General features: G+C 42.9%; 1 protein-coding gene across 7 annotated transcripts in view; it reads right to left on the bottom strand.

Annotated features, from left to right (window-relative positions):
* The window catches only part of LOC116848714 (RNA-binding protein Musashi homolog Rbp6), a 926,784-nt gene that overhangs the window by 713,667 nt on the left and 189,574 nt on the right, over positions 1-23,543 (bottom strand). Inside the window, exon 1 of one of the 7 annotated variants that reach the window (XM_032825100.1) lies at positions 6,495-7,116. The exons of the other annotated variants lie outside the window; for them this stretch is intronic. The gene's annotated coding sequence lies outside the window, so the exon portion shown is untranslated. Of the gene's footprint in view, positions 1-6,494; positions 7,117-23,543 lie in introns of those variants that run through there. 7 annotated transcript variants of the gene reach the window in all.

A 23,543-nucleotide genomic window follows, 5' to 3' on the forward strand; every position in this document is an offset into this window, starting at 1 on the left:
ACTCGCAAATTGAACGGTGCAATTGACGCGAACCGAATTATTTCGGAAAATTCGGCGCTATTAAAAGAAGCAAGACCAAAAACGATCGTTCCGGGGACAGGAATCGCGTTTTTTTTTCCACCGTCCACGCGAGAGATATAGATCGGCCGAGAGATGTAGGTCGAAGATATAATTCAGTCGTGCCGGGGCGATTCGACAGGGCCTGGCAATTAAACGTCACGGGGGAAACATCCGGAAAATTCGGGCCCGCCGTGCTAGCGCCCGGAGAGGCGGGCTCTCCCGAGGAGAGCGGCGGCTGGCAATTTTATTATTAGGAACGCGCCGTGGCGCCCGCGCCGCGCAGTTTTATCAAACGATACGGCGCGCGGGGTCGCGGGGAATTTGCGCGGCGGCGGCGCATTCTTGCAGATGGTATCGCGCGTATATCACCCGCCGCCCGGCGGCGGATTTAATGGCTCGGCGTACCGCCTGCAGGGACGCTCGATTTCACGGTTTACAGGAGCTACGCCGTAATTGAGACGATTATCGACGTAAGAGGATTGTCCGTCGCATCGTCATCGAGACGCCGAATTATGCCAATACCAGCGGCCACCTTCGGCTCGCCAGTGCTAATAGCGCTGCCGATCGAAGGTATCCAATGTCTCGGGATATGAACCGCGGGTAAGCCGGAAGCGTCTCGTATCTGCCTGGGATAATTAGTTTCTTCATTATACAGGGCGTGCGATCCCACGGCTTGCTCTCTTACCCCACCTCCCGCCTCCTCCAAGAGGAGAAACGCGAAAACTCGTACGAAAGAACCGCGATTTCGCGAAATCCAATTCGGCCATCGGGCAAGGCCGAGCGAGCTCTTGAGAGGAGAGAACTCGAGAGGAGAACGTCTCTTCTCTTCGACTGAAGCTACAGCCGGCAGAACGCGTCCTGTAAGAACACATCGTATATTTCCGCTCGTTTGTACGCGAACCCAGCCTGAAATTCCTGTGTCAGTTAGGCTCGTTATCCGTTATCATTATCGTTCTAGCAAGACGTCTTAATTGCATTCCTGGCCCGATCTCACGTCGCTCCCGCGAGAAACTGGACCTTATATTTCTCTGTCTCTCTTTCCCCATCTGTCTCTCTCTCTCTCTCTCTCTCTCTCCCCTCTCCCCCCTCCCCCTCTCTCTCTCTCTCTCTTTTTCTCCCTCCCTCTCCCCTCTTTTTCTCACTGCCAAAACTATCTACGAGAGCAGACGAACGAAACGCGCAATTACTGCTGGAAGAGCACATGTATCCGATCGCAGGGTAACGATTTGCAGTCCGCTTAAAATCAACACGACGAAGGTTTTACGTGATCGAGCCGTGCGAAAACGCTAAAAATAAAGATCGCCTAGTGCTTTACGCTTGCGACTCCCTGATTAATTGCATGTTAAAGTGAACAGCGATTTTTTCATCGCGCGTCACGTCGTGTTGAAGGGTTTAATTAGCATGATACCAATCGCGGTAATAAATTCGCATAAATGCGCAAAGTCACCATGCGCTCTGCGCGCCGAGTGGATCGGGATCCGAGAAACGAACTCACTCGGATTAGCTGGTAACCATCTCGTCGTCCCTCGGGATCGCATTTCGCGAAATTCAATCGACAATCGAGATTGGGTCGCTGCCATACCGGATGCATTTCCGCGGGAGCAAGAGGGATATAGAGCAAACGAGTGAGCGAGAGGGAGGGAGGAAGGGGACCCCAAAAAAAGAAAGAAAAAAAGAGAAAAAGTAAATACACCCTTCCGACCTACCGTACGACACGTAGCTCGTAGATCAGAGCTAAGTATCCTTCGGGAATGCCCCCGGCGAGATTAATCACCAGAAGCGGCGCACGTGGTATGGCGAGGGAGTGGGTGGGCAAGGGGGGGGGGAGATAAGGAGGAAAGAGATCAGAAGAGGAGGAAAGCGCGAAGAGAGGAGAGGAAGCGAAAGAGAAAGCGGTAGAAGGGAAACAGACTTGGCGCATAATTCAGCGCCGCCAGAACGCGGGGCTTTCGAAAACACGAAAGCCGCCGTCCCTCTTTCTTCCCTCCGGCGGCTCGAGCTTCCGCTTAAAAGCTAGGAAGTAGCTAACCGGCAAAAATGACTAACTAGAAGTAGACACGCGTGCGCGAAGAAGTTGGCCCCGAAGGAGGAGGGCTGCTTCATTTGGGACACGAGGAGCCCAGTTTGGGGCGAGAGGTGAAAGCGGTGGCGGTGGCGAGGGGGAGATTGCGCGAGGGTAGCGCATGAAGGCGGGTGCATGCTCCTGTACGTGCATTCCGCAATCCGGAATACCGCCTCGCCGCATACATATTTATGCCGCGTCTCCCGGTGATAATTCAACGATCATGCGACGTGCTCGTGCAGGTCGGTACACCGCCTTTGTCCCTCTCTTTCCCTCTTTGTAACTTTCTGCATTCTCTCTCCCCCCTCTCTCTCTCTCTCTCTTTCTCTCGTTTCCCGCTCTTCGTGTTTGTGTCCGTTTAATCGCTGTACAGCAATGTGTACAGCGAGCGTTTGCAAAAGCACGTAAATTGCATCGAATCGTGGAAATTTAAAAATGCCGTGGTCGCGAAATGCGCTAAGAATAGACTGTCATTGTCCCTAAGCACAGTAATTTGCGCGGAATTGTGTAAAATTGTCTCTTCGTTTGTAATTTAAAACGACACTAACTCCTTCAATGAGTTAGTCTAAATAACAATTAACGAATCAGAGATAATGATGATAAATTGGCCAACACATCCCTAACAATTTCCTCTCTCGTTTCTTTAATTCTCGACTTGTCAAATTCGTCACGGATAATATTTTCCGATAATATTTTCGGATAATATTTCCTAAGCGCTCAGAAAATGTACATCCGTTCACAGGGCACGTTAAACAAAAGGGAAAAGAACAAATTGGGCAGTTAAAGAAAGACGCGCGCGCACGCTCGCGGATTAATCACGGTTTAAACTTCGCCCTTAAATTCCTCCGGTATCGTCCGCGGCATCGCGAAACCAAACATGAGCGGATACACCGCTCGGTTTCGTAACCATTACGTGAGAAAGCAGCCGATGCCCTGATTCCTGGGTCAAAGGCCATCCGATGCCTACCTCCCGCGGTGGAGGGCTCAAGACTGGTTCTGAATTCTGGTACTGGTACCACCGTGATACCTGTGCGGTATCGCGGATCGGGTCTCAATAGATCCCACCTATTGTTCTCATAGATATCGTCGAGGCCACGGTCCCCTGAATCGTCACGGATTGAAGGACCAATTGTGTTTGCCCTTAATCTCGCGAATCTCTCGCGATTCTAACGTTCACCGACGTGCCTTCTCTTCTTTTCCTCGTGCTGTTTTAATAACAGCGCGACACGGACGCGGCGTGCCGGATATCGATTTTTATCCGATATCGAAATGCACGGAGACATTTAAAGACGCGACAAGGAAGCACATCGGAGGCCACGAGCCATTTCGTCGATTATCAGCGACCGTCTTGTCGCTCTCTCGCGAATGCATCTCTGGAAATCGGCCGGTGCATATAATACGAGATTGAAGAAGCGAACCGCAATGCAGTGGCGATTTCATTAGCTGCAGGCGCGAAGCGTCACAAACGGCGATGCCTCGATATTTCACATCGAGGAAACGACTCCTCTTTCTCTCTTTCTCCTTTCGAACTGGCAAGCGGTCCTCAAATGGCGATAGAGAGAGAGAAAGAAAGAGAGAGGAAAAAATGACGTTTACGGTCGAGGAGCCACCGTTACCCGATCGACACTGCTCGCCGGACGGAGGAAATTGGTTGGTCGAGTTCGGCCAGGAAATTAAGCGAGTCACGTGCTCATAATTATGAGCACTCCGTGAGGAGAGTCTCTCTCCTCTTCCCGAGCGTTCGTCTTTTTCGAGCGTGCCGGCCTGAGAACTGCAGGAAGGAAATTACGGCTGTTTGATTGTGAGTGTCGCCGTCGCGCGTCATGCTTAAATATTGAGATTGCACTCGTTCATAAGTGGTGACTTTTAGCCTGTACTTTGCTGTAGGCAACGGAAACGAATAAGATGCCAGAAGGGATCTCATCTCGATGTCCTCTCGTAACAACTCTCGATAGATGACTTTTCTCATATTTTATGACTCGAAGAAGACTAACATCAGGAAAACGAGATGATCGATTTTAACGGATGTCATCTCCAAATTTTGATTCTACATTAATCTTGTAAATCGAAATAAAACATTTATAATATTGTCCTACTAACACTATAAATGTTTACTTATTAACGTTTTTTTCAACGTTATTTAATATATTGAGAAGAAAATATCTAAAAAAATAGAAAATATTTATCCGGTGTGTATCAATATCATATTTATTTATATTTATATAAAATATTTTTTAAATAAAAATATATACGTTATACGTTTTTTAAAACATTAACTTTTTTTAAAGAAATTTATTTTTTCCGGACCCGGAAACTAAACTTAATATTTATGGACACCGCGAAAGCCTCAAATATCAAAAGAAATTTCTTATTTTACATAAATAAAAAATTTAAATTTCAAAAAATATATGTATTAGTACACATCGGATAAACATTTTCCAGATACTTTCTCTCAGTATATTCGATTATTTCAATGTTTCACATATTTTTTATCTTTATTCCTTATCAGCAATATATATAAATTATATATATTTACTTTGAGCATGTATGTTTGCAGATAGAGCATATGAGATATAAGCAAATATTAAGTAATCAAGTAATAGGTGAATGAGTGAAGAATAAATACATATTTATCGTTATTAAATGCGTGGAACGTCATCAAATCGAGAATCGTTCAAATCGAGAAAATCTCGTGCAATTCATTATTTAACACACCTCGAAACATATGATATATCGTTGTTCACGGCGACCTGACTTCCTGATACAACATCCCGCTTCCGGTTACTCCATCGTAACAATCCCACTAACACTCACGCACTATTGTATCGGAGACGCGCGTGTGAACTAACGCGATGCCGACGCGAATCCGATCGAATGTATCAAAAGTCTACGAAATACTTCAATCACGTGATCGACAATGTGACCAACACACCGAGATATACTTGTCACGCGTCGCGGTATATACGTCGCGCACGGGACGCAATGAATAGGTAACAGAAAAGAACGCAACGCGCGTCGTCCCAAAACAATGGGCAAGATAGGGAGTCGTCCTGTCCATCAAGCGTCGTCGACCGGCTATCAATGACTAACAGCTCGACGTTAGAACGAAAATTTGGCGTCGCGTATGTCTCTCACGTTATATTATCTTTCTCTTTGCCTCTGAGTATATCACCGTATTTTTATTTCACGATTAATAAATCCGGCGACTGCACAATGTTAACATTATTTGAGTGAGACGATGGTAACAAGTGTGAGAGACACCGACACGTCGCGACAAGCATCGGTTACATGTATATATGTAGAAGTGATCGAGAAGATTACTCTCTACTAACGTACTTACGATACATCCCGACGATCGCACATCGCTATTTCAGCACTCCCGATACTTATTTTCGCGCAAGCCTCACTTTCGACGGACAAAAGACGCGTAAAACGCGGAGCGATGTTGATCGATGTGTTGATGGCGGTTGTTTGGCGCAGAAAGATCGAAATACAATGTGGCCGTGCAATGGACGATGTAGGCCGATAATGCGCGCCAAACATGAACAGTGGCGCGATTTGACAACAACGCGCTCTAGTGACGTATACCTCTCTGTCTTATGAACGGATCGACGCGAGATTCGGCGTCGCGTATATCTCTGGTGTTATATATTACCTTTCTCTTTGCCCCCTAATTATCCTGGCATTTCTAATTCCCGATTAATAAATCCAACGATCGCCCTATTCTAATACTACTTGAACGACACGATGATAGCAAGTGTAAAGAACGTCGACTCGACACGTCGCGACAAGCACCGATTATATATGACGGGAAAAGAAGAGATTCCATTCTAATAACGTACTTACGAGACGTCCTGTCGATCATACATTCGCTAATTCGGCACTTCCGATACTTATTTCTACGCGAGACTCACTTTCGACGGACAAAAGACGCGTAGAACGCGGAGCGATGTCGATCGATGTGTTTATAGCGGTTATTCGGCGCAGGAAGATTGAGACACAATATGGCTGTACGGTGGACGACGTAGGCCAATAATGTGCGCCAAACATGATAGCGCAATCTGACAACGACGTGCTGTAGTAATGTACACCTCTCTATGTCTTACCAACAGATCGACACTACTACGCGAGATTCGATGTGTATCTCTTGCATCATGTTACCTTTCGTTTCGCCCCTGATTATCTCACGGCATTTCTAATTTTCAGTTAATAAATTCGATGATTGTCCGATTCTAATACTACTTGAGAAAGACAATATTACTTGAGAGAGACAACGGTATCAAGTGTAAGGAACGTCGATTCAACACGTCGTGACAAGCACTGATTATATATGACGGGAAAGGAAGAAATTCCATTCTAATAAAGTACTTACGAGACGTCCTGTCGATCGTACATTCGCTAATTCGGCACTCCCGATACTTATTTCTACGCGAGACTCACTTTCGATAAACAAAAGACGCGTAAAATGCGGAGCGATGTCGATCGATACGTTAGTGATGGTGGCTCGATGCAAAGAGATCGAAGATGCGTTATCCACAGAACGCGGGGACGTTCGCCGCGCTGTCGCGGCAGCCAATCAGCGCGCTGCATTTCTACAAAAGCTAGATCGCTGACTCTCGCGTCGCTGTTGCGCGCAAGCGTTCCCGTATTCAGGATACATGTCGATTGTATATTATTTTCACTCGCGTAAAAACGTGAAAAGTTTCATCGCATTCGTCGATGAAATTTTTCACTTCTGTGTGTAACGAAGCTATCAGTCCCGCTAATACCTCAACATCGATATACATTGATAGTAACTATCAACAGATCAATGGTTACTGAAAGTTACTAATAGTTTTCGGCCAGATCAGTATTTATAGGAAGAGAATAGTTTCTTTTTCAATATTTAACGTAAAGGACAATAAGAGTTCAAGCACAGTTTGATGATTAATAAATTTCTTCTCATTGTGAGATGATTAATAAATTTCTTCTCATTGTGAGATTGGGTCACTATTTTTTAATAGTTCTAATAGCACTATTCAACCTGTGCTTGAACTCTTATTGTCCTTTACGTTAAATATTGATGATACTCAAGAAGAGTTTTTTTTTATTTCTTTTAGTTTCTTTTTCGTATAAATTATTTTCAATTTTACTGTGTTTTTGGTAGTTTACATGAAAATACATTGTCAGAAAAGTCTATCTTGCAAAGAAACATATTGAATTTCGCTAGAAACATAACAAGTATCTTAACAGAATATTTTCAGTTTCTGAATATAAAATATAAATAGTATATGTTAAATGAAAAGTAACAAATGAAAAACAAAATATCGATCTATTCCTCGATTACAAAGTTCTGTGATAATTTTTAGTATAAAGTTCTCTTCATTTAGTTATGCATTTCTCATGACTGTTGATTAATTCAAAGAGCGGGATTGATTATAGTGATGAAATGTGTAGCTGGAAAGGAATAAGGCTGATCGAAAATGTCTAGTAACTATCGATCTGTCGAATAGTAAGATATCCGTCGTAGCCAATGATTTAGCTATTATAGCAATGTAGCGCGCTGATTGGTTGTCACAATGCCACCTGTCGCGCAGTGAGAGTCCCCGCGTTTCATGCGTAGCACATCTTCGATCTCTTTGCATCGAGCCACCATCAACAACGCATCAATCGACATTGCTCCGCGTTTTATGCGTCTTTTGTCCGTCGAAAGTGAGTCTCACGCAGAAATAAGTATGGAGAGTGCTGAAATAGCGAATGTGCGATTGATGGAATGTCTCGTAAGTACATTATTAGGATGTAATCTCCTCCTTTACCGTCATATATAACCGGTGCTTGTCGCAACGTGTCGAGTCGACGTTCTTTACATTTGCTATCATAGTTTCACTCAAATAGTATTAGAATCGGGCGATCGTCGGATTTATTAATCGGGAATTAGAAATGCCGGGATAATTAGAGGGCAAAGAGAAAGGTAACATATGACGCCAGAGATATACGCGACGCGGAACCTCGCGCAGTAGCGTCGATGTAAGACATAGAAGGGTATACGTCACGCGTCGTTGTCAGACCGCGCCACTGTTCATGTTTGGCGCGCATTATCGGCCTACGTCGTCCACTGCACGACCACGGCTATCGATCGACATTGCTCAGTATTTTACGCGTCTTTTGCCCGTCAAGAGTGAATCTCGCGTGAAAATAAGTACCGGGAGTGCCGAAATATAACGATGTGCGATCAACGGGATGTATCATGAATGCATTATTAAGGAGTAATTTCGTCACTTCTCCATACACGCAACCGATGCTTGTCGCAACATGTCGAGTCGGAGTCTTTAACACTTGTGAATATATCTCATTTAAATTTCAAAGTAAAATCAGACGATTGTCGCGTTTATTATTACAGTTGGTAAATTAAAACTGCGGTAATAATGGGAGGAAAAAATAGATTGAAGATGGAAAGCATGTATCCTGTATAAAAAGCGATCAAAGAGAGAGAAATATAAAGAGCGAGGGAGGAGAAGGGGGAGGCAGGAATGCAACGGGCAAATACAGAGAAGATAAAATTGCGCAAGTCGCACTGGCGAATAATAATAATTGTTGCCTTGCCCGACGTGGACGTGAGACGAATGTCGGAATGCAGGCCCGCGAAACCGCAAAGGCTAATTCAGAGCGAAAGGCCGAGCCCTTGCCTTAACGGCCGTCCCTTCGGCTTCGCCGCTCCACCGCGCTGAATGCCCTCTCATTAGCGCCTCTATTAAGATTTGATTAGTCTTAGGTACCGTGAAACGCGCGCGTCCCTCCATTCACGAAATAACATCCTTCGCCCGAGCAGATGCTGGCGCGCGGATACAATCCACTCGTGCGTTTCGTCCTTTCGCCGCTGAAATGCATCGCGCGGCATTGTGTATGGCGCATTATGCGCCACATAATGCATATGATAGTATCGGTACTCACTATGTATTACTCGCTATATTTTAATATCAATGCACATGCTGCTCCGGTTTATATGTATAATTAATTAACATTTCTTAAAATTGAAGGGAGAAAAGAAAGATGGACTCATTTGTCTTTCTCAATAAACGGTTAATTAATTTCCAATAATTGAGCAAAAATTTATATATATAAATACACGAAAATTTTCCAAAAAGAAGAATAAACTTAAGAAACGGGATTTAAAAAAATCTTGTTTATAAAACTTGATTTCGCAGAGAAAATTTTTATATGCTGCCGTTTGACGCTGTATTTAAAAAATACACACACGGGAATATCGGAGTTTCGTTAAATTTATAGATGCAACACCGTTCGAATATTTATGTTTTAAAAACGTACGTATATTCGCCTTTTCCAGTCTGCCGCTTGCCGGACAATAAATGCGATGGATGTTTCGCGATGAAATTTAAAAAGGAGATACGATTAATCTAATATTACACACGCCTGAAAAGTGGCCTTCTTTTCTAATTCCTGCGCGCTCCGCTCTCAGACGGAGAGAATTAAATATTTGCAGTATCCTGTAGACTTAGAGCGCGTTCAGCGCATATCCTGTTCCCGGCTCGAAGATATGTTAAGTAAATATATGTCGGAGCGATGCGGCGGCGTGACGGATCAACTGAGACGATGTTTTACCGCTTAGGGAAATTTCCGCGCCGTTTCCCCGGCCGTGAACCCTTCGAAGTCCTTTATATATGCGCCTCAAACGCGCGGTCTGGAATATATAGGGAGAGAGAGAGAGTCGTTCTTCCTTTTACGATACGGTGTCGAGTGCAACGAATCACCGGTGGTTCGCGCGAGACACCGCGGCAAGCGTCGTTCTTACGATTCCGGATGATAAAATAGGCGAGACCCGTCGTTTGATCTCTTAACTTAGAAACTATGTCCTCGTAACCTCGCTGCTTCCGTGGATTTTCTAGTGAGCGGCGAGGCAAACCGCAGGAATACGGAATCAGTCGTTAAAAAAGTAAAGCGTTTACACTCGAGCTCACGTTATTTTCAGCGACTGTTTTCTTTTTTTTGCTTTCTCTCTCTCTCTCTCTCTCTCTCTCTCTCTCTCTCTCTCTCTTTCTCTAAAAAGAGATTTTTTGTTACGGAAAGCCATCAATAGGTGAGTTTGCGCGCTTTCGGCGATTGCTGATTTGATTACTCGGGAAGGGGTTAATCGACGCGCGGCGCTGCGGCGCGGACGTCGAAATCATCGTCGTCGCCGAGTTTCGAGTTTATCGGAGTCGTAACGCGCGCCGGACGAGCCGGACAATGGCGTTTATTGTACCGAAACAACAATTGGAGCGCGATGGCGAGCGGCGATTTGGCCGAGAGATAGGATCGCTCATCTTTTTCGCGATTTGTCGTTGGACACGAAACGATCGTGCCCATACGGCGTTTATGGCAACCCTTTTTTGTCGATGACGTCCGGCCCGAAGGGGGTGTCTTTCTTTCTCTCTCTCTTTCTCTCTTTTGCTCTCTCTTTCTCGCTTGTCCAACGGAAGCGAGGAGTTTCCAAACGGCCGGAAACAAAGGAATCGACCGAACCGGAATCCGATGTTCGCGATAATCTCATTGTCTGGTCGCGCGCGAGATCGGTTTTAGCGATAATTGGATGTGGATACGGAGCTTCTTGCGCCGAATTTCTGGCGCATGTAAGTGGGAAATCAAAGCCCGTCCCGCGCCAAAATCAGATTGGTCCTGTGAATCTTTGATATTGGATCTCTTAGCGATTGAAAAATTCGCGCGTTGAAGTCACCCCGATCTACTTACTACACTCAAAGTTGCTGTAAAGTTTACGCACATCGCACTGAGAAGAAAAAACGCTAAATGTTTATTTTTGTGAAATATATAGCTTATTTCTATGAGTAAACTTTATATCCCACAAATAAATGTTCAAGTATTTTTTCCTCAGTGTGATGAGCGTAAACTTTACACACAGTAACTTTGAATGTATTAAATTACAAAATTCAGCGTGCAAAGTTGAGTCCCTTATAATTGATCAAATTGCCGCGATCAAATTGTCGCAAATTGCTCATATTTGTCGCATAAATTGACGAAATAGAAATACGAAAAAACTAATTAAAATTTTGACTGCGTCAAATAATATGCCAAGTTAAATATGATGCAAAAATCTGAGTGTAACTTTTGGTAAATTCAGTGCTGTATCAATATGACGAAAAATTTACAGTATTCTATAATGCAAAATTCAATAATTGATTCAATACAGTATATATTTATTTCATAAATTTAATTTATAAAAATAGTAAAAAAATGTCCATCATCAATTGTCTCATGCCATAATCATGAGAGAGTTTATCTGAGAAAATTACCTAGACAGACATGTGTATGTAAATTTGGCAACAACTTTATCAGTTAATTTGTAAAAATTGCATCTCTTATGCAAGTGATTCATATGAATGATATTTATCTCTTATGTAGAATGATGAAATAGAAATAAAACAGATAGAATTAATAGAAATAATAATAATTAGAAATATAGAACAGATAGAGAATAGAAAAAGAAATTTATCCGAAATAATATGTGTCAAAATGTAATATGGAAATCTGAGTAACAATTTTTAGTAAATTAGTTGCCGCATCAATATGACAAAAAATTTACATTATTATATGGTATAAATTTGATGATTAATTCAAAACAACATATTTGCCTCATAAATGTAACTAAAAAAATTGTAAAGTATCCTTCGTTGATTATCTCACATCGTGACAATCATGAAAGTCTACCTATGTACAGCTAAACCGATTACGAAGCTGACACAGAAATAAATTGCGTCATCGACTTGCAAGTCCCTTTAAAAGTGACGAAGAAGCCTCTAATTGCGTTTGTAATCAGGTGAGCGAGAGATCAGATAAGAATATATCGATCTGCAACCTAATTAATATATCACCTGACACGCGAGGTCAACGTTTCCGCGCGAGAAGCATTTGTAAAAAATTTATATGTCGGTGTACCAGAAAGAACGAGAATCGCTCGTAGACGAGAGAGCAGCGAGAAAAACAAGGGGGGGGGGACGCAGGAGAGATCGGGAGGCTAAAGAAGCAGGGAAAAAAGAGAGTAGCGAGGCCGTGACGCGCGTCCGAGATTCCAGTCACGGAATATCCCACAATGCATCGAGGTCGCTTCGTTGCACCGGATGCAGCAGCAGCAGCAGCGGGACCGATCGTGCCCCTGTCCCCTCTGTGTCCCCCTGTGCCCGCTTCGCCGGTGCCTGCCCCCTTCTTCCTACTCTCACGTCTCGTTCTCGTTCATCGGTTCAACACGCCATTGTTAGTGGGTGCAGTCGTCCTCCCGACTTAAGTACTGCCACCAGCAACTGCCAATTACGCCAATTATTGCGTTACTCTTACACGAAGAGATGAAATTCGACTTTCCATGTACCCGGTGTTCGTTGTGAAGTGAACCTTGATGCCTCGATGTAGTTAATACACACGCAGGAGAATCGGTTTAGCTGTACATAGGTAGACTTTCATGATTGTCACGATGTGAGATAATCAACGAAGGATACTTTACAATTTTTTTAGTTACATTTATGAGGCAAATATGTTGTTTTGAATTAATCATCAAATTTATACCATATAATAATGTAAATTTTTTGTCATATTGATGCGGCAACTAATTTACTAAAAATTGTTACTCAGATTTCCATATTACATTTTGACACATATTATTTCGGATAAATTTCTTTTTCTATTCTCTATCTGTTCTATATTTCTAATTATTATTATTTCTATTAATTCGTTGAGTTAACCTGGCAATGAGCGAACTAAATGCATTTGAAATGAAAGAAATAGAATTTCTGGCTCTCAACTGAATTCGACTCCAAGAACCTCAAATTCTGTTTCCTTCGACTAGATAGACTTTCATGATTATCACGACGTGAGACAATCGGTGATGGGAACTTTAACATTATTTTAATTATATTTATGTGAAGCAAATATATTGTAAGTGTACCGGATTAATCATTGAATTTACATCATTTAATAATGTAAATCTTGAATTATATAATAATAATAATGTAAATCTTGAATTATGACACAGAAATAAATTTACGTTATATATGATATATTCATCATGTTTTCAACAGATCTTGATAACTGTCTTTTCGTAATCCTTTCGTATTATTATTTCGTCCTTCTATGATAAATATGAGTGTCATATAGGATGCAAATTGATCAATAAAATCGCTGCCAAATTTACTTACACCTGACCCACCTGAAAATTAACCAAATTTGATTCATAAGAATCAGAAATTCTGTTTCCTTCAACCTAAATACATTTGGCTCGCTCTCATTGTCAGATTAATACAATGAAACTTTTTTCTCGGCATATATTTGATGACTTGCCATTCTGTATGTACGAAGGAATAGCGCTCTTTTTTGGACGGTCGTTTCTAGACGAACACGCAGCAGGACGGAACGGTACCCCAGTTGGTACCCCCGTCGCTGGCGTATTAGTGTTATTGCCAGGCTGACAGAGATTTCGCGGTCGAGCCAAGACGAAGAAGCAGAGAGACGCGTTTCCACTTCGCTCCGTCATTCAGTCCCTCCCTGTCGTTCCTCCCCCTATCGTTTTGCCGCCTCTTCTCTCCCCTTGGCGTAGTGGCCAAGGGGGGAAACCACGACGGACCTGTTGCGGGGAGCACGTCGTAACTCTTGCGGCGAATGCCCATACATATATACACACACACATGCATCACGACGTAAAATCACGTTCACCTAATACTCGGGTACAGCTATAGAAGAACAAGCGAGAATGGAGTGGAGGGGAGGCAACGAAATGACACGCTGGCGAGGGGGCAGAGGCAAGGAAGTTATTACATTCTGGGAAAAATCCCCTAAGAACGAGTGCGACTGATGTTCGCGAGAGAGACAGAGGAACACACAGAGGTGGAAATGCATCTCTCCCGTGCCGTTGAATTAGATCATTGCATTCAACATTGAATTAAGTTGAGGAAGAGACAGCGCTCTCGAACGGAATGTTGCAATTGCGAAGACAATTTGTCCGTTATTCGGTTTCGCCGTGACTAAGCAGTGAAAATTCTCGGCGCGTAGTCGTTCGATCTACATGCGAGAGAAAAATCTGGCGGACGTTCAAGAATGGCGAGGAAAGACACGGCCGTAAGAAAAGTTCAGCATGTTGCGCGGCGCTTAATTATCGATTCGTCGGATATCCCTTAATATCCTGGAGGAAGCCATCACGAGGAAGCTCGTCAACGTGAACGGCACCGTAAAGAACGGGAAAACGCGAGCGTGAAACACATTTATACGTGGTCGCACGGTAGTTAGAACTTGCTAATCCATTTGCATTACCGCGAACCAGTCTAGAGGGAACTAGTGGTTATTTAATGAAGACAGAGAGAGAAAGAGAGAATGTGACTGAGAGAGACTGAGGGAAGAGCAAGGTAACGGAGAGCAGAAGAGAGAGAAGGATAAAGATGAGGAGGGCAATTCAACTGTAGGAAGGAGGTTCTAGGTGTGTGTGTGTGTGTGTGTGTGTGTGTGTGTGTGTGTGTGTGTGTGTGTGTGTGTGTGTGTGTGTGTGTGTGTGTGTGTGTGTGTGTGTGTGTGTGTGTGTGTGTGTGTGTGTGTGTGTGTGTGTGTGTGTGTGTGTGTGTGTGTGTGTGTGTGTGTGTGTGTGTGTGTGTGTGTGTGTGTGTGTGTGTGTGTGTGTGTGTGTGTGTGTGTGTGTGTGTGTGTGTGTGTGTGTGTGTGTGTGTGTGTGTGTGTGTGTGTGTGTGTGTGTGTGTGTGTGTGTGTGTGTGTGTGTGTGTGTGTGTGTGTGTGTGTGTGTGTGTGTGTGTGTGTGTGTGTGTGTGTGTGTGTGTGTGTGTGTGTGTGTGTGTGTGTGTGTGTGTGTGTGTGTGTGTGTGTGTGTGTGTGTGTGTGTGTGTGTGTGTGTGTGTGTGTGTGTGTGTGTGTGTGTGTGTGTGTGTGTGTGTGTGTGTGTGTGTGTGTGTGTGTGTGTGTGTGTGTGTGTGTGTGTGTGTGTGTGTGTGTGTGTGTGTGTGTGTGTGTGTGTGTGTGTGTGTGTGTGTGTGTGTGTGTGTGTGTGTGTGTGTGTGTGTGTGTGTGTGTGTGTGTGTGTGTGTGTGTGTGTGTGTGTGTGTGTGTGTGTGTGTGTGTGTGTGTGTGTGTGTGTGTGTGTGTGTGTGTGTGTGTGTGTGTTGGTGCTTTAAAGGTGGAGGCGGTCGGAGGACCCCGAAGACAAAGGGACGTGCGAGCCGAATAACAGTACCGGCAGTTAGCGTTGGTAATTACGCCGGTGCGTTCCCCGGGAGCCGGGAACGGCGACGGAATAGTCATGGAATAGTGAATTCGCGCAGGAAGGGAGTGGCCGAGGACGAGGACGAGGACCGGGCGGCCAGGAGAGACCGCCGGTTGTAGAAGCACCTTCGATCGGCAGAATAAATTTCGCGCGCAGAGATAGCAAACCCGACAGACGATCCTTTGTACCGCTGTGAGCGCGGGGCAAAGCGACTCGGCTCGAGATCAATTTACGCCGGAGAGTAGTTTAATAACTCTTTATCAAGCACCGCTCACATATCGGCCAACGGTCGCCGCGCTGAAATTCGCACGATGCGAAAAACGATCATAACTGCCGCACTGGCAGAGAACGCGCGTGCTTTCGCTCACGCTTGTAGCGCTAAAGTATACGAAGAGTGTAAAATAAGGCACCGATGTCTGAACTTTTTCTTATTGCTCTTTGGTCTTTAAATACGAACATTTGAAAACTTCCAGCATAGAATATATCTACAATAGGTTACAAAACGGTTTAAACGCAATAAAGTTGGGAACTCACCCAACTTTAAAATGACAAAATTGAAAGTCATTACCGACAAGCTTGCCCACAGTCATTATATCATTAATTATTATTATTTATTATTACAGTGTTCTTAATTATGTTATTATAGCATAAATCTGTCGATAATGACCCTCAGTTTTGATATTTGATTCTACTTTCAGTCTTACTAATCCATTTATCTATTTTGATACTCTAAAACTTACATTAACCTCTTTTGATTCTATTTCATCTACCTGAGTCGAAATTTTGATTCTACTTTCAACCTCACTATTCCATTCAACGTCTATTTTGATATATTTTGAAACCTATAATACAACCAATTTTGACGTTAAAAAAAATGGAAAAAGAAATTTCGGATATCAGAGTCAAAGTAGGAGTAAATTGTATCATTAAAATTAAATCTACTTTGCTAATTTAGCTCTCATGGCGTTGTAAAATTCAAGGTTTAACATAGTGCCAAAATTTCGACTCGGATATATCCTCTATGTTGAAAATTTGAGTATTCGTACTTAAAAATCCAAACAATAAAAAGTACGTAATCGAGGATTACATACGTGCCTAGCATTGGTACTTTCATATCACGTATTAAAAAAAAGTGACATGGTGATAGCGATTATATAAATGACAACCATACAAGTTCTGTGTATGCAGAATTAATGTACACTTCATTAAGCTCTATATATCACAATTCTACACACAAAACCCGTACGTTGTCACTTACATATCACCATCATCGCGTCTTTTTCTCTGAGTACGTAATATCGCGGAAAATATTCTTGGGACAGATTCAACAATCTCGAAAGCGGTAGAAAACGACTAAACGGACGATAGAAAACAGTTGTGCAAGCGCGGCGGACAAGCATGAGGTGGAAAGTAATGGAAATCGCAGCGATAGTCGCACTTATCGTTTCAAGTTTATTCTCGCTTTTCGTTACATAAGAAAGAAGACGTTGTTCGGAAGAGAGAAAGAAATACTTGAGGATTTGGGCGCGGGAATGTCGACGGGTAATGAATTTCACAAAAAGATGGGGGTAAAAAGCAAGGAAAAACGAACAGGGGAGAGAAAGAGGGACTAGGGGAGAACGGAGAGGTGAGAAGGACAGAAAAAGAGTAACGTCGCTTCGGTGATCGCGCTCGAGCGAAAAACCGGATTTCCGGTGACGTTAAGCGGCGTGTCTCGGCACGGCGGTTAACGGCATCTCGATCCAGGTAACTTCTTATCCAGGTGCGAGACCGCCAGACGTATTTACCGGCGTTTCGTCCCGCTTCGTTCCCCTCCCACGCGATCTCTTCTCTTCTTGCATCGTCGTCGTCGTCGTCGTTCCCGTTCTCTTCCGCGAGCCTGCGAGAGCGTATCGCGAGTTCTCATCATCACCGGCGGCCTTTGCCTTTTTTGCTCGGCCCCGCCATGATGATCGGTTACCGGCGAAATCGTGCTCACGACGCGATAACATCCAGATCGAAGAACGGAATTTCGACAAGTCACCTAATGATAATGTACGCGTCGCTTCGCGTGACTCGTTCCGGCAGGACGAACGGAGAGGAAAAATATATTATTTCGCGCGCCCGAGTAAATCAAAATCAATTCCATTTCCGCCGGATGTTCGATTCTCTTCTCTTAAGTCCGGGACGTAAATCGAAGATCACGAAACAGGAAGCGCTCCTGCCCGGATTGAGTTGAAGCAAAAACTTACCGCGTGAGCATCATCAATCATAATTGCTTTCGAGTGTATAATAATGATTAGCGAAGCGTTGCAATTTATTATTCGTGAATATTGAAAGTAGTGAGAGTCAACGAGGCTTATACTTAAGTTATGTGTGCATGTGTAGTAATAATTGTTTATATTACTTTGCCTTTCTATTTAAATAAGCCATATGAGAGAAAACGCACAAAAAAATAGAAAAAGTATTTCTTTTTATTAAATTATAGTATTAAACATAAAAAATAAAAAATATAATATATTTTATATTTAAATAAACCATAAAAAATTGTTTATAGCTTATTTAAATATAAAAGCACACTAACAGGAAGAGGCACAGTAATATGGACAGATCCTAGTTGTTTCTAAGTCAATTTTTTGAAGAATCTTTTCTCAATTTTAACAATATATTAATCGAAATTCGATACGTACGTGCAATTAGGAAATAACTGTCCATGTCGAAGCTGAGATTACCGATGATTACCGTCAAAGTTAGCACTATTTATATGTATGATAGATGTGCAAAAACGACTCTCGATATCACATTTTGAATTTTCACAACCAAATTACTTTTATGGTTAATGAAAAACAAAAAGACAACAGAGATTTATAGAAATATTATAAAAAAAAAATAATTATAAAATCGTTGACATCTGGTTTTCAAGAAATTGATATGTAAAGTATATAATTTATGATAACGATGGAAGTATACGTCGTATATGTATTATAGGATTATTTAATATTTATGCATTAAATTTCTATTGAGTAAAAAAAATACTTGTGAGTCAAAAATCTCTTGACAAAAGAGTTAATCAAATAATAAAAAGGTTTTTTTACGGATTTTTGTATTACTAAATCTAAAAGCAAAATTTTAAAATTCAAAATGCTAAATCCAATATGGCGAATCAAAAATCCAAAACATCATTGAATTCCCACAAAAGTTGTATTACCAGTTTCTCGAAGCCGCTGTTTTCGAATTCAAAAATAAAAATTTTAATTGAAAAAATAATGAATTTAGTGTGGCGACGAAAAATTTAAAATAATAAAAACCTCTTGAAATTAATTTTTATGCAAATTTAACCATGTTTTGAATTTTTTGTCCATTACATTGAATTGTCATTTTGAATTCATGAACTTTTATTTTTAATTTAAAATCAGCAGTTTCAAAAATTTTAAATCCCAATTTTTGGAAACGCGAAAAACGAATATTTCTTTATGTTATTGAACATTATGTGAATCTGATCGATATTCTCTTGCTGTAGTCTGAGATACACAAAGCTGTGTATATCAAATCATATTTATAAACATGTAGCACATAGATCTGTAGGCTTCTTCGTGTTATGCTAACCATTATATTGAACATAACTTTCTAGTAACGTCGTTGCGAAACAACTACTGTAGAATAACGTGTAATATGCGGCCGATCGCCCCGAATTTCGCGCACAAGTGAAATTTCAGTGAACGCATCCGCGACGTCGCACGATTCAATTATTCTCCACTTATTAATCATCGTGTAGTATATGCAATACGTGACTCGAGTCTCATTTTCCAGGGGAATCTCTTCACCAAGAGTATCATCCGCGTAACGATCGAGGCGAGCCTGGTTCCGAGTCCCACTAGAAGCTTGCGCAGCCACGCACAGGATGTCGCCCCATTAAACAGTTCCGGGGATGGGATCAAGAAGTCATTAGCGATTAATAGTGAGTCGTATAATGACATCGTAATTGCGCACGCCGGCCGATGATTGCGCCCGTCGCGTTTAAAGCCCGCGTGTAAAACCCACGCGCGGCCATTTATTTATTTACGCCGTGGAGACATTACCGCGCGAGACAGAATTGCTAATTATCCTCCGCTCACGCATCGCCGTTGTCGGCAGTCAGTCGAGGGATGGAGAAAGAGAGGAAGGATTCGATACACGTTTCGCGCTCGCGATATCGAGAGAGATTGCCTTCGCGAGTCGATACGTCCGATCCAATTAAAAAGAGCGAGGAAAATCAATATTCCCCGCGACGCGGATAATCTGCATGAGAGACTACTGTTCGCGAAGCAATCCCTGAGAATCGATTAATTAATCGCGTAGTCGTTGAATAAAATTAACAAGAGTGTATCAACGTATAGTCATGTCGTGCTAACCAGCGCAGCGTGCGCGCGGCGTTACTTTCTTATTTACCATTATTTGCCTGTCGTGGTGGAGAGCGCTTATAGCAGTTCGCATCGACACAAGAGAGGTCGATGTGTCGCCCGAAGTCGATCCGCGGCGATAACACTTTCGCGAAGTTCGCGCATAGTTCGCCACGGCATAAAGTCACCCAATTGGCATTTACTGTCCCACTTACGTTCGTATGCCAATCGAGCGACCGCGTGTGTATATTCTTGCAACGTGCTCGGCAACAAACGGCCGCGGTATTACGTATGAACGACGACGACGACGACGACGACCCGACACGCAGCGGCTGTGTGCAGCACTGCAGTTGTCGTCCTAGGAAACGCAAATTACTCGCCGTAAAAATGCAACGTGCGTTAACCGCAACGCGTCAGGCGAAAATCTAAAGGCCGCGTGTTGAGGATCCAGCCGTGAGGGCACGTGTCTGCGGCGGAGAACTCTGCCCGTTTTCTTCGCACCTCGGTGACAAGGAACCCTTATACCTGCAGGAACCCTTATTCTGAACGCACAACAAACATTAAGTGCGCTCTTTTAACTCCAACTTTTCTTATAAAAACGTATAGCGTTTCAACTCTTGAGAAACAGAAAGGCATACTTCACGTTGGATACGCAGTGTCGCGCATTAGTCGATTAAAATCTTTGGCTAAAATAATCGATAAATCAACCATCAAAGTAAATCAATCGTTGTATAACCATTGAAAGAAAAAATATTTGAGAAATAAAAAATAATTATTCAGTGGATACTAATAATATATTTACTTAAGTCTTTAAATTCTCTTTGATTTAAATAGAATCAACAATTGTGCTCTCATCAAAAGTTAAAGTTTAAAAAAATGTATATTTTCTTGCTTGAAAAATATTTTATGGCAATGTAAACAAATGCAGTTATTAATACTCATTGAATAAATATTTTCAATTTCTTAAATATTTCATCTGTCAGTAATTATGAATAATTTAATCCACTGATGAAATTAATTATTAGTCAATGTATAATCAAAGTTTGATTTAATAATTAATCAAAGTTTGGTTTAATAATTAATTTTATTAATTAATCGATGAAAATAATCGTGATTTTATATATGATAATTGATTCATTTTAATTATTGATTTGCTGATTATTTAAGCCCAAGAAAATTTTAATCGATTAATATCCAACATTAGACATGCATGCGAAATAAGACAGCAGACCTTTAAATCGATCGACCACGCGTTTTTTCACACGAATACACGGAGAAAACATATAAGTAAAAATTACATTAAAATTGCATTTCCTTTTGCAATGTTTCTGTAAAGCTGGACTATACTAAAGTTATAGTTTAAATTACTATAGAAATAATAATTAATATTTTTTAATAATAGTTTAATATTTCTATTTTAATATTTCTATAGTAGTTTAAATTACTATAAAAAATTCGGCGGTCTATCTCTGATATATACGATATAAAGAATATTCAAGTAATTACAATAATCTTGTAGAAAAAAGTCAAACGTATGTAAAATTTTTCAACAAACGTAATTTCGTTTATAGTTTTGTATGATAGGAATACGGAAATTTCGTTGCAACTTTTGCTAGGGTATTTTTTCCGCGTAAACAAAAGAAAGAAGGCACTCGTATTTTACACGGCATGCCGCTCGGATTATCAATTGACGGGATCGATCCTCTCGCGATCGGCTTTTCCACGCGACGATATTTGCAAGAGTAGAAGATGTGTCGTAAGAAATCGCAAGCACCCGCCTTCTTTCCTTCCTTCCTGCCTACCTTCCTATCTTCCCCGCCGACTTCGCGCTCGCACTCTCGCGTCGACGACGAGGAAGAAAAACCGGCTGGGATCCACGGCTTCTCGTCAAGCTGCCATTATGTAATCGGCGAGGATGTAGGGTAAATGTGCATTTGAGTCAATTGGCGGGGCCGCGAGCGCGCCTAGTTACGACTCGACGCGCGCATGTGTGTGTGTTGTGTGCGCGCGTGTGTGTCCGTGAGTGCAGCTACGTGCGTGCGTGCACGTGGACGTGTGTGCATCCAGCTCTGCGTCACAGCCTGGCGCACCACGTGCTGCTGCTGCGCCCCGACGCGATCCGCCGTCGTTACGCAACCTTGGCCACAAGGCTGCCGCCGTTGTCGGTGCGAGCGAGCGAGCGAATGTGCGAGCGAACGAACGAGCGAGCGAGCGACGATTCGATGACGCGCGTGCACACACGCGAATTTTTTCGCCGCGCAGGCGGCAGAGATGTAAGACACGCGGCGCGTTTCGTAAGATTCGCGTCAAAATAGCAGGAGCGTGCGATATACCTTTCGGCGGATTCATGCGCCGTGTGAGCGTCGCCTCTTCCCTCCTCCTACCTCCCCTGTGCGCTCTCATTCTCTTTCTCTCTCTCTCTCTCTTTTTCTCTCTCCCTCTCTCTCTCCTCGGAGGAAAACACGGACGGTATTCTCTTCCCACGACTCTTATAATTAGCTCCACTTAATATCCCATTGAAGAGAGGCGCAGCCTGTTTATTATTGACTGGGGAGGAATCGCGGGTTTATCGTCTGTTTGCTCTACAGTGAGGCTCGGTTAGGGTTTCGCGCGGAGGTGGACGTTAATTGGAATATTTTTCTTCTTTTTCCCTTTTTCTTCCTCGAACGGTACGGACGAGATCTCGTTCGCGAGATAAGCGCGAGGAGGGAAATTATTATCGAGCGCTTTGCACTTGCGTCGCTGTCGCGGTGGAACTCGCGATGGACTTTGCTCTCTCGCGAGAGAAGCGTCGCGATCTCGTGGGACCGCGGATCGGGAAGGAGAATGTCGCGATACTATATAAGATTTCAATTAACACCTTATCTCTCTTTCTCTCTATCATTCTCTCTCATTCACTCTGTCTCGTACGGACGGACTTGGGTTCTAAGTGCATGGTCGGTAAAGTGACGAACAATCACTCTCACGACGCGCGTACTATGCAACATGAATACGCGCGCACGCGTATCGCAAAGATCCGCCGCATCACATATACACACACATATACACGCACATAACAAAACACGCACGAGAGATGACTCGTGAGTACTTCATCTCCGAGCGAATCAGCAGCGTCATCGTGTCGTTTAATCAGAAATATCCATCACTTTGCCGCCCCGTCCAATCTGATATCCTCGATGACGCGCGCTCCGCCGAGATATGCAGTAGTAATGCGCGGAGACTTTCGCGAATGCAAATGTAATAATATCCGAATGTGTGCAACATTGAATATATTATGGACGGAGATGACTTTCGAACATCTGAATTCATCTCGCGCACAATGTCACAAGCTGAGACGTAATGCGTGATGGGAATAGCGGCGTGACGCGCTAGCCAGAGGTGGGAGGCAACAATAGTTCAATTAGCATATTAAATAGTATCGGTACATACACCGGCGGAAATTAGCGCGGTGCTGTGCACGGGAACGACAATTAATACGCCCGTTCCAGGCCAGTATCAGTGTTTTTCGTCGAGCAGGATGTATCTGCGCGATGTGGCGCGTGGTAGTTAGGACTACCGGGAAGCGAATTAAACGAGGTCAGAGCGGTGATGCGCGAGGAACATTACGTTACGACGTGTACGAGCATGTATTATGACGTAAATATCGCCGGCGAGACACCGTCTGCAGAGAGCGACGTGCCTTTTTGCGGGAATTATCGCCAGACACCGCGTGAATCCGATCGATCTGCGTGCGTGCGATTGGCTCTGCGCTAATATATATACATATATATATATATATATATATATATATATATATATATATATATATATATATATATATATA

The sequence above is a fragment of the Odontomachus brunneus genome, unplaced genomic scaffold (assembly GCF_010583005.1).
Source record: "Odontomachus brunneus isolate Ranch 3 - 2012 unplaced genomic scaffold, Obru_v1 Obru_scaffold_098, whole genome shotgun sequence".
Classification (NCBI taxonomy): Eukaryota; Metazoa; Arthropoda; class Insecta; order Hymenoptera; family Formicidae; genus Odontomachus; species Odontomachus brunneus.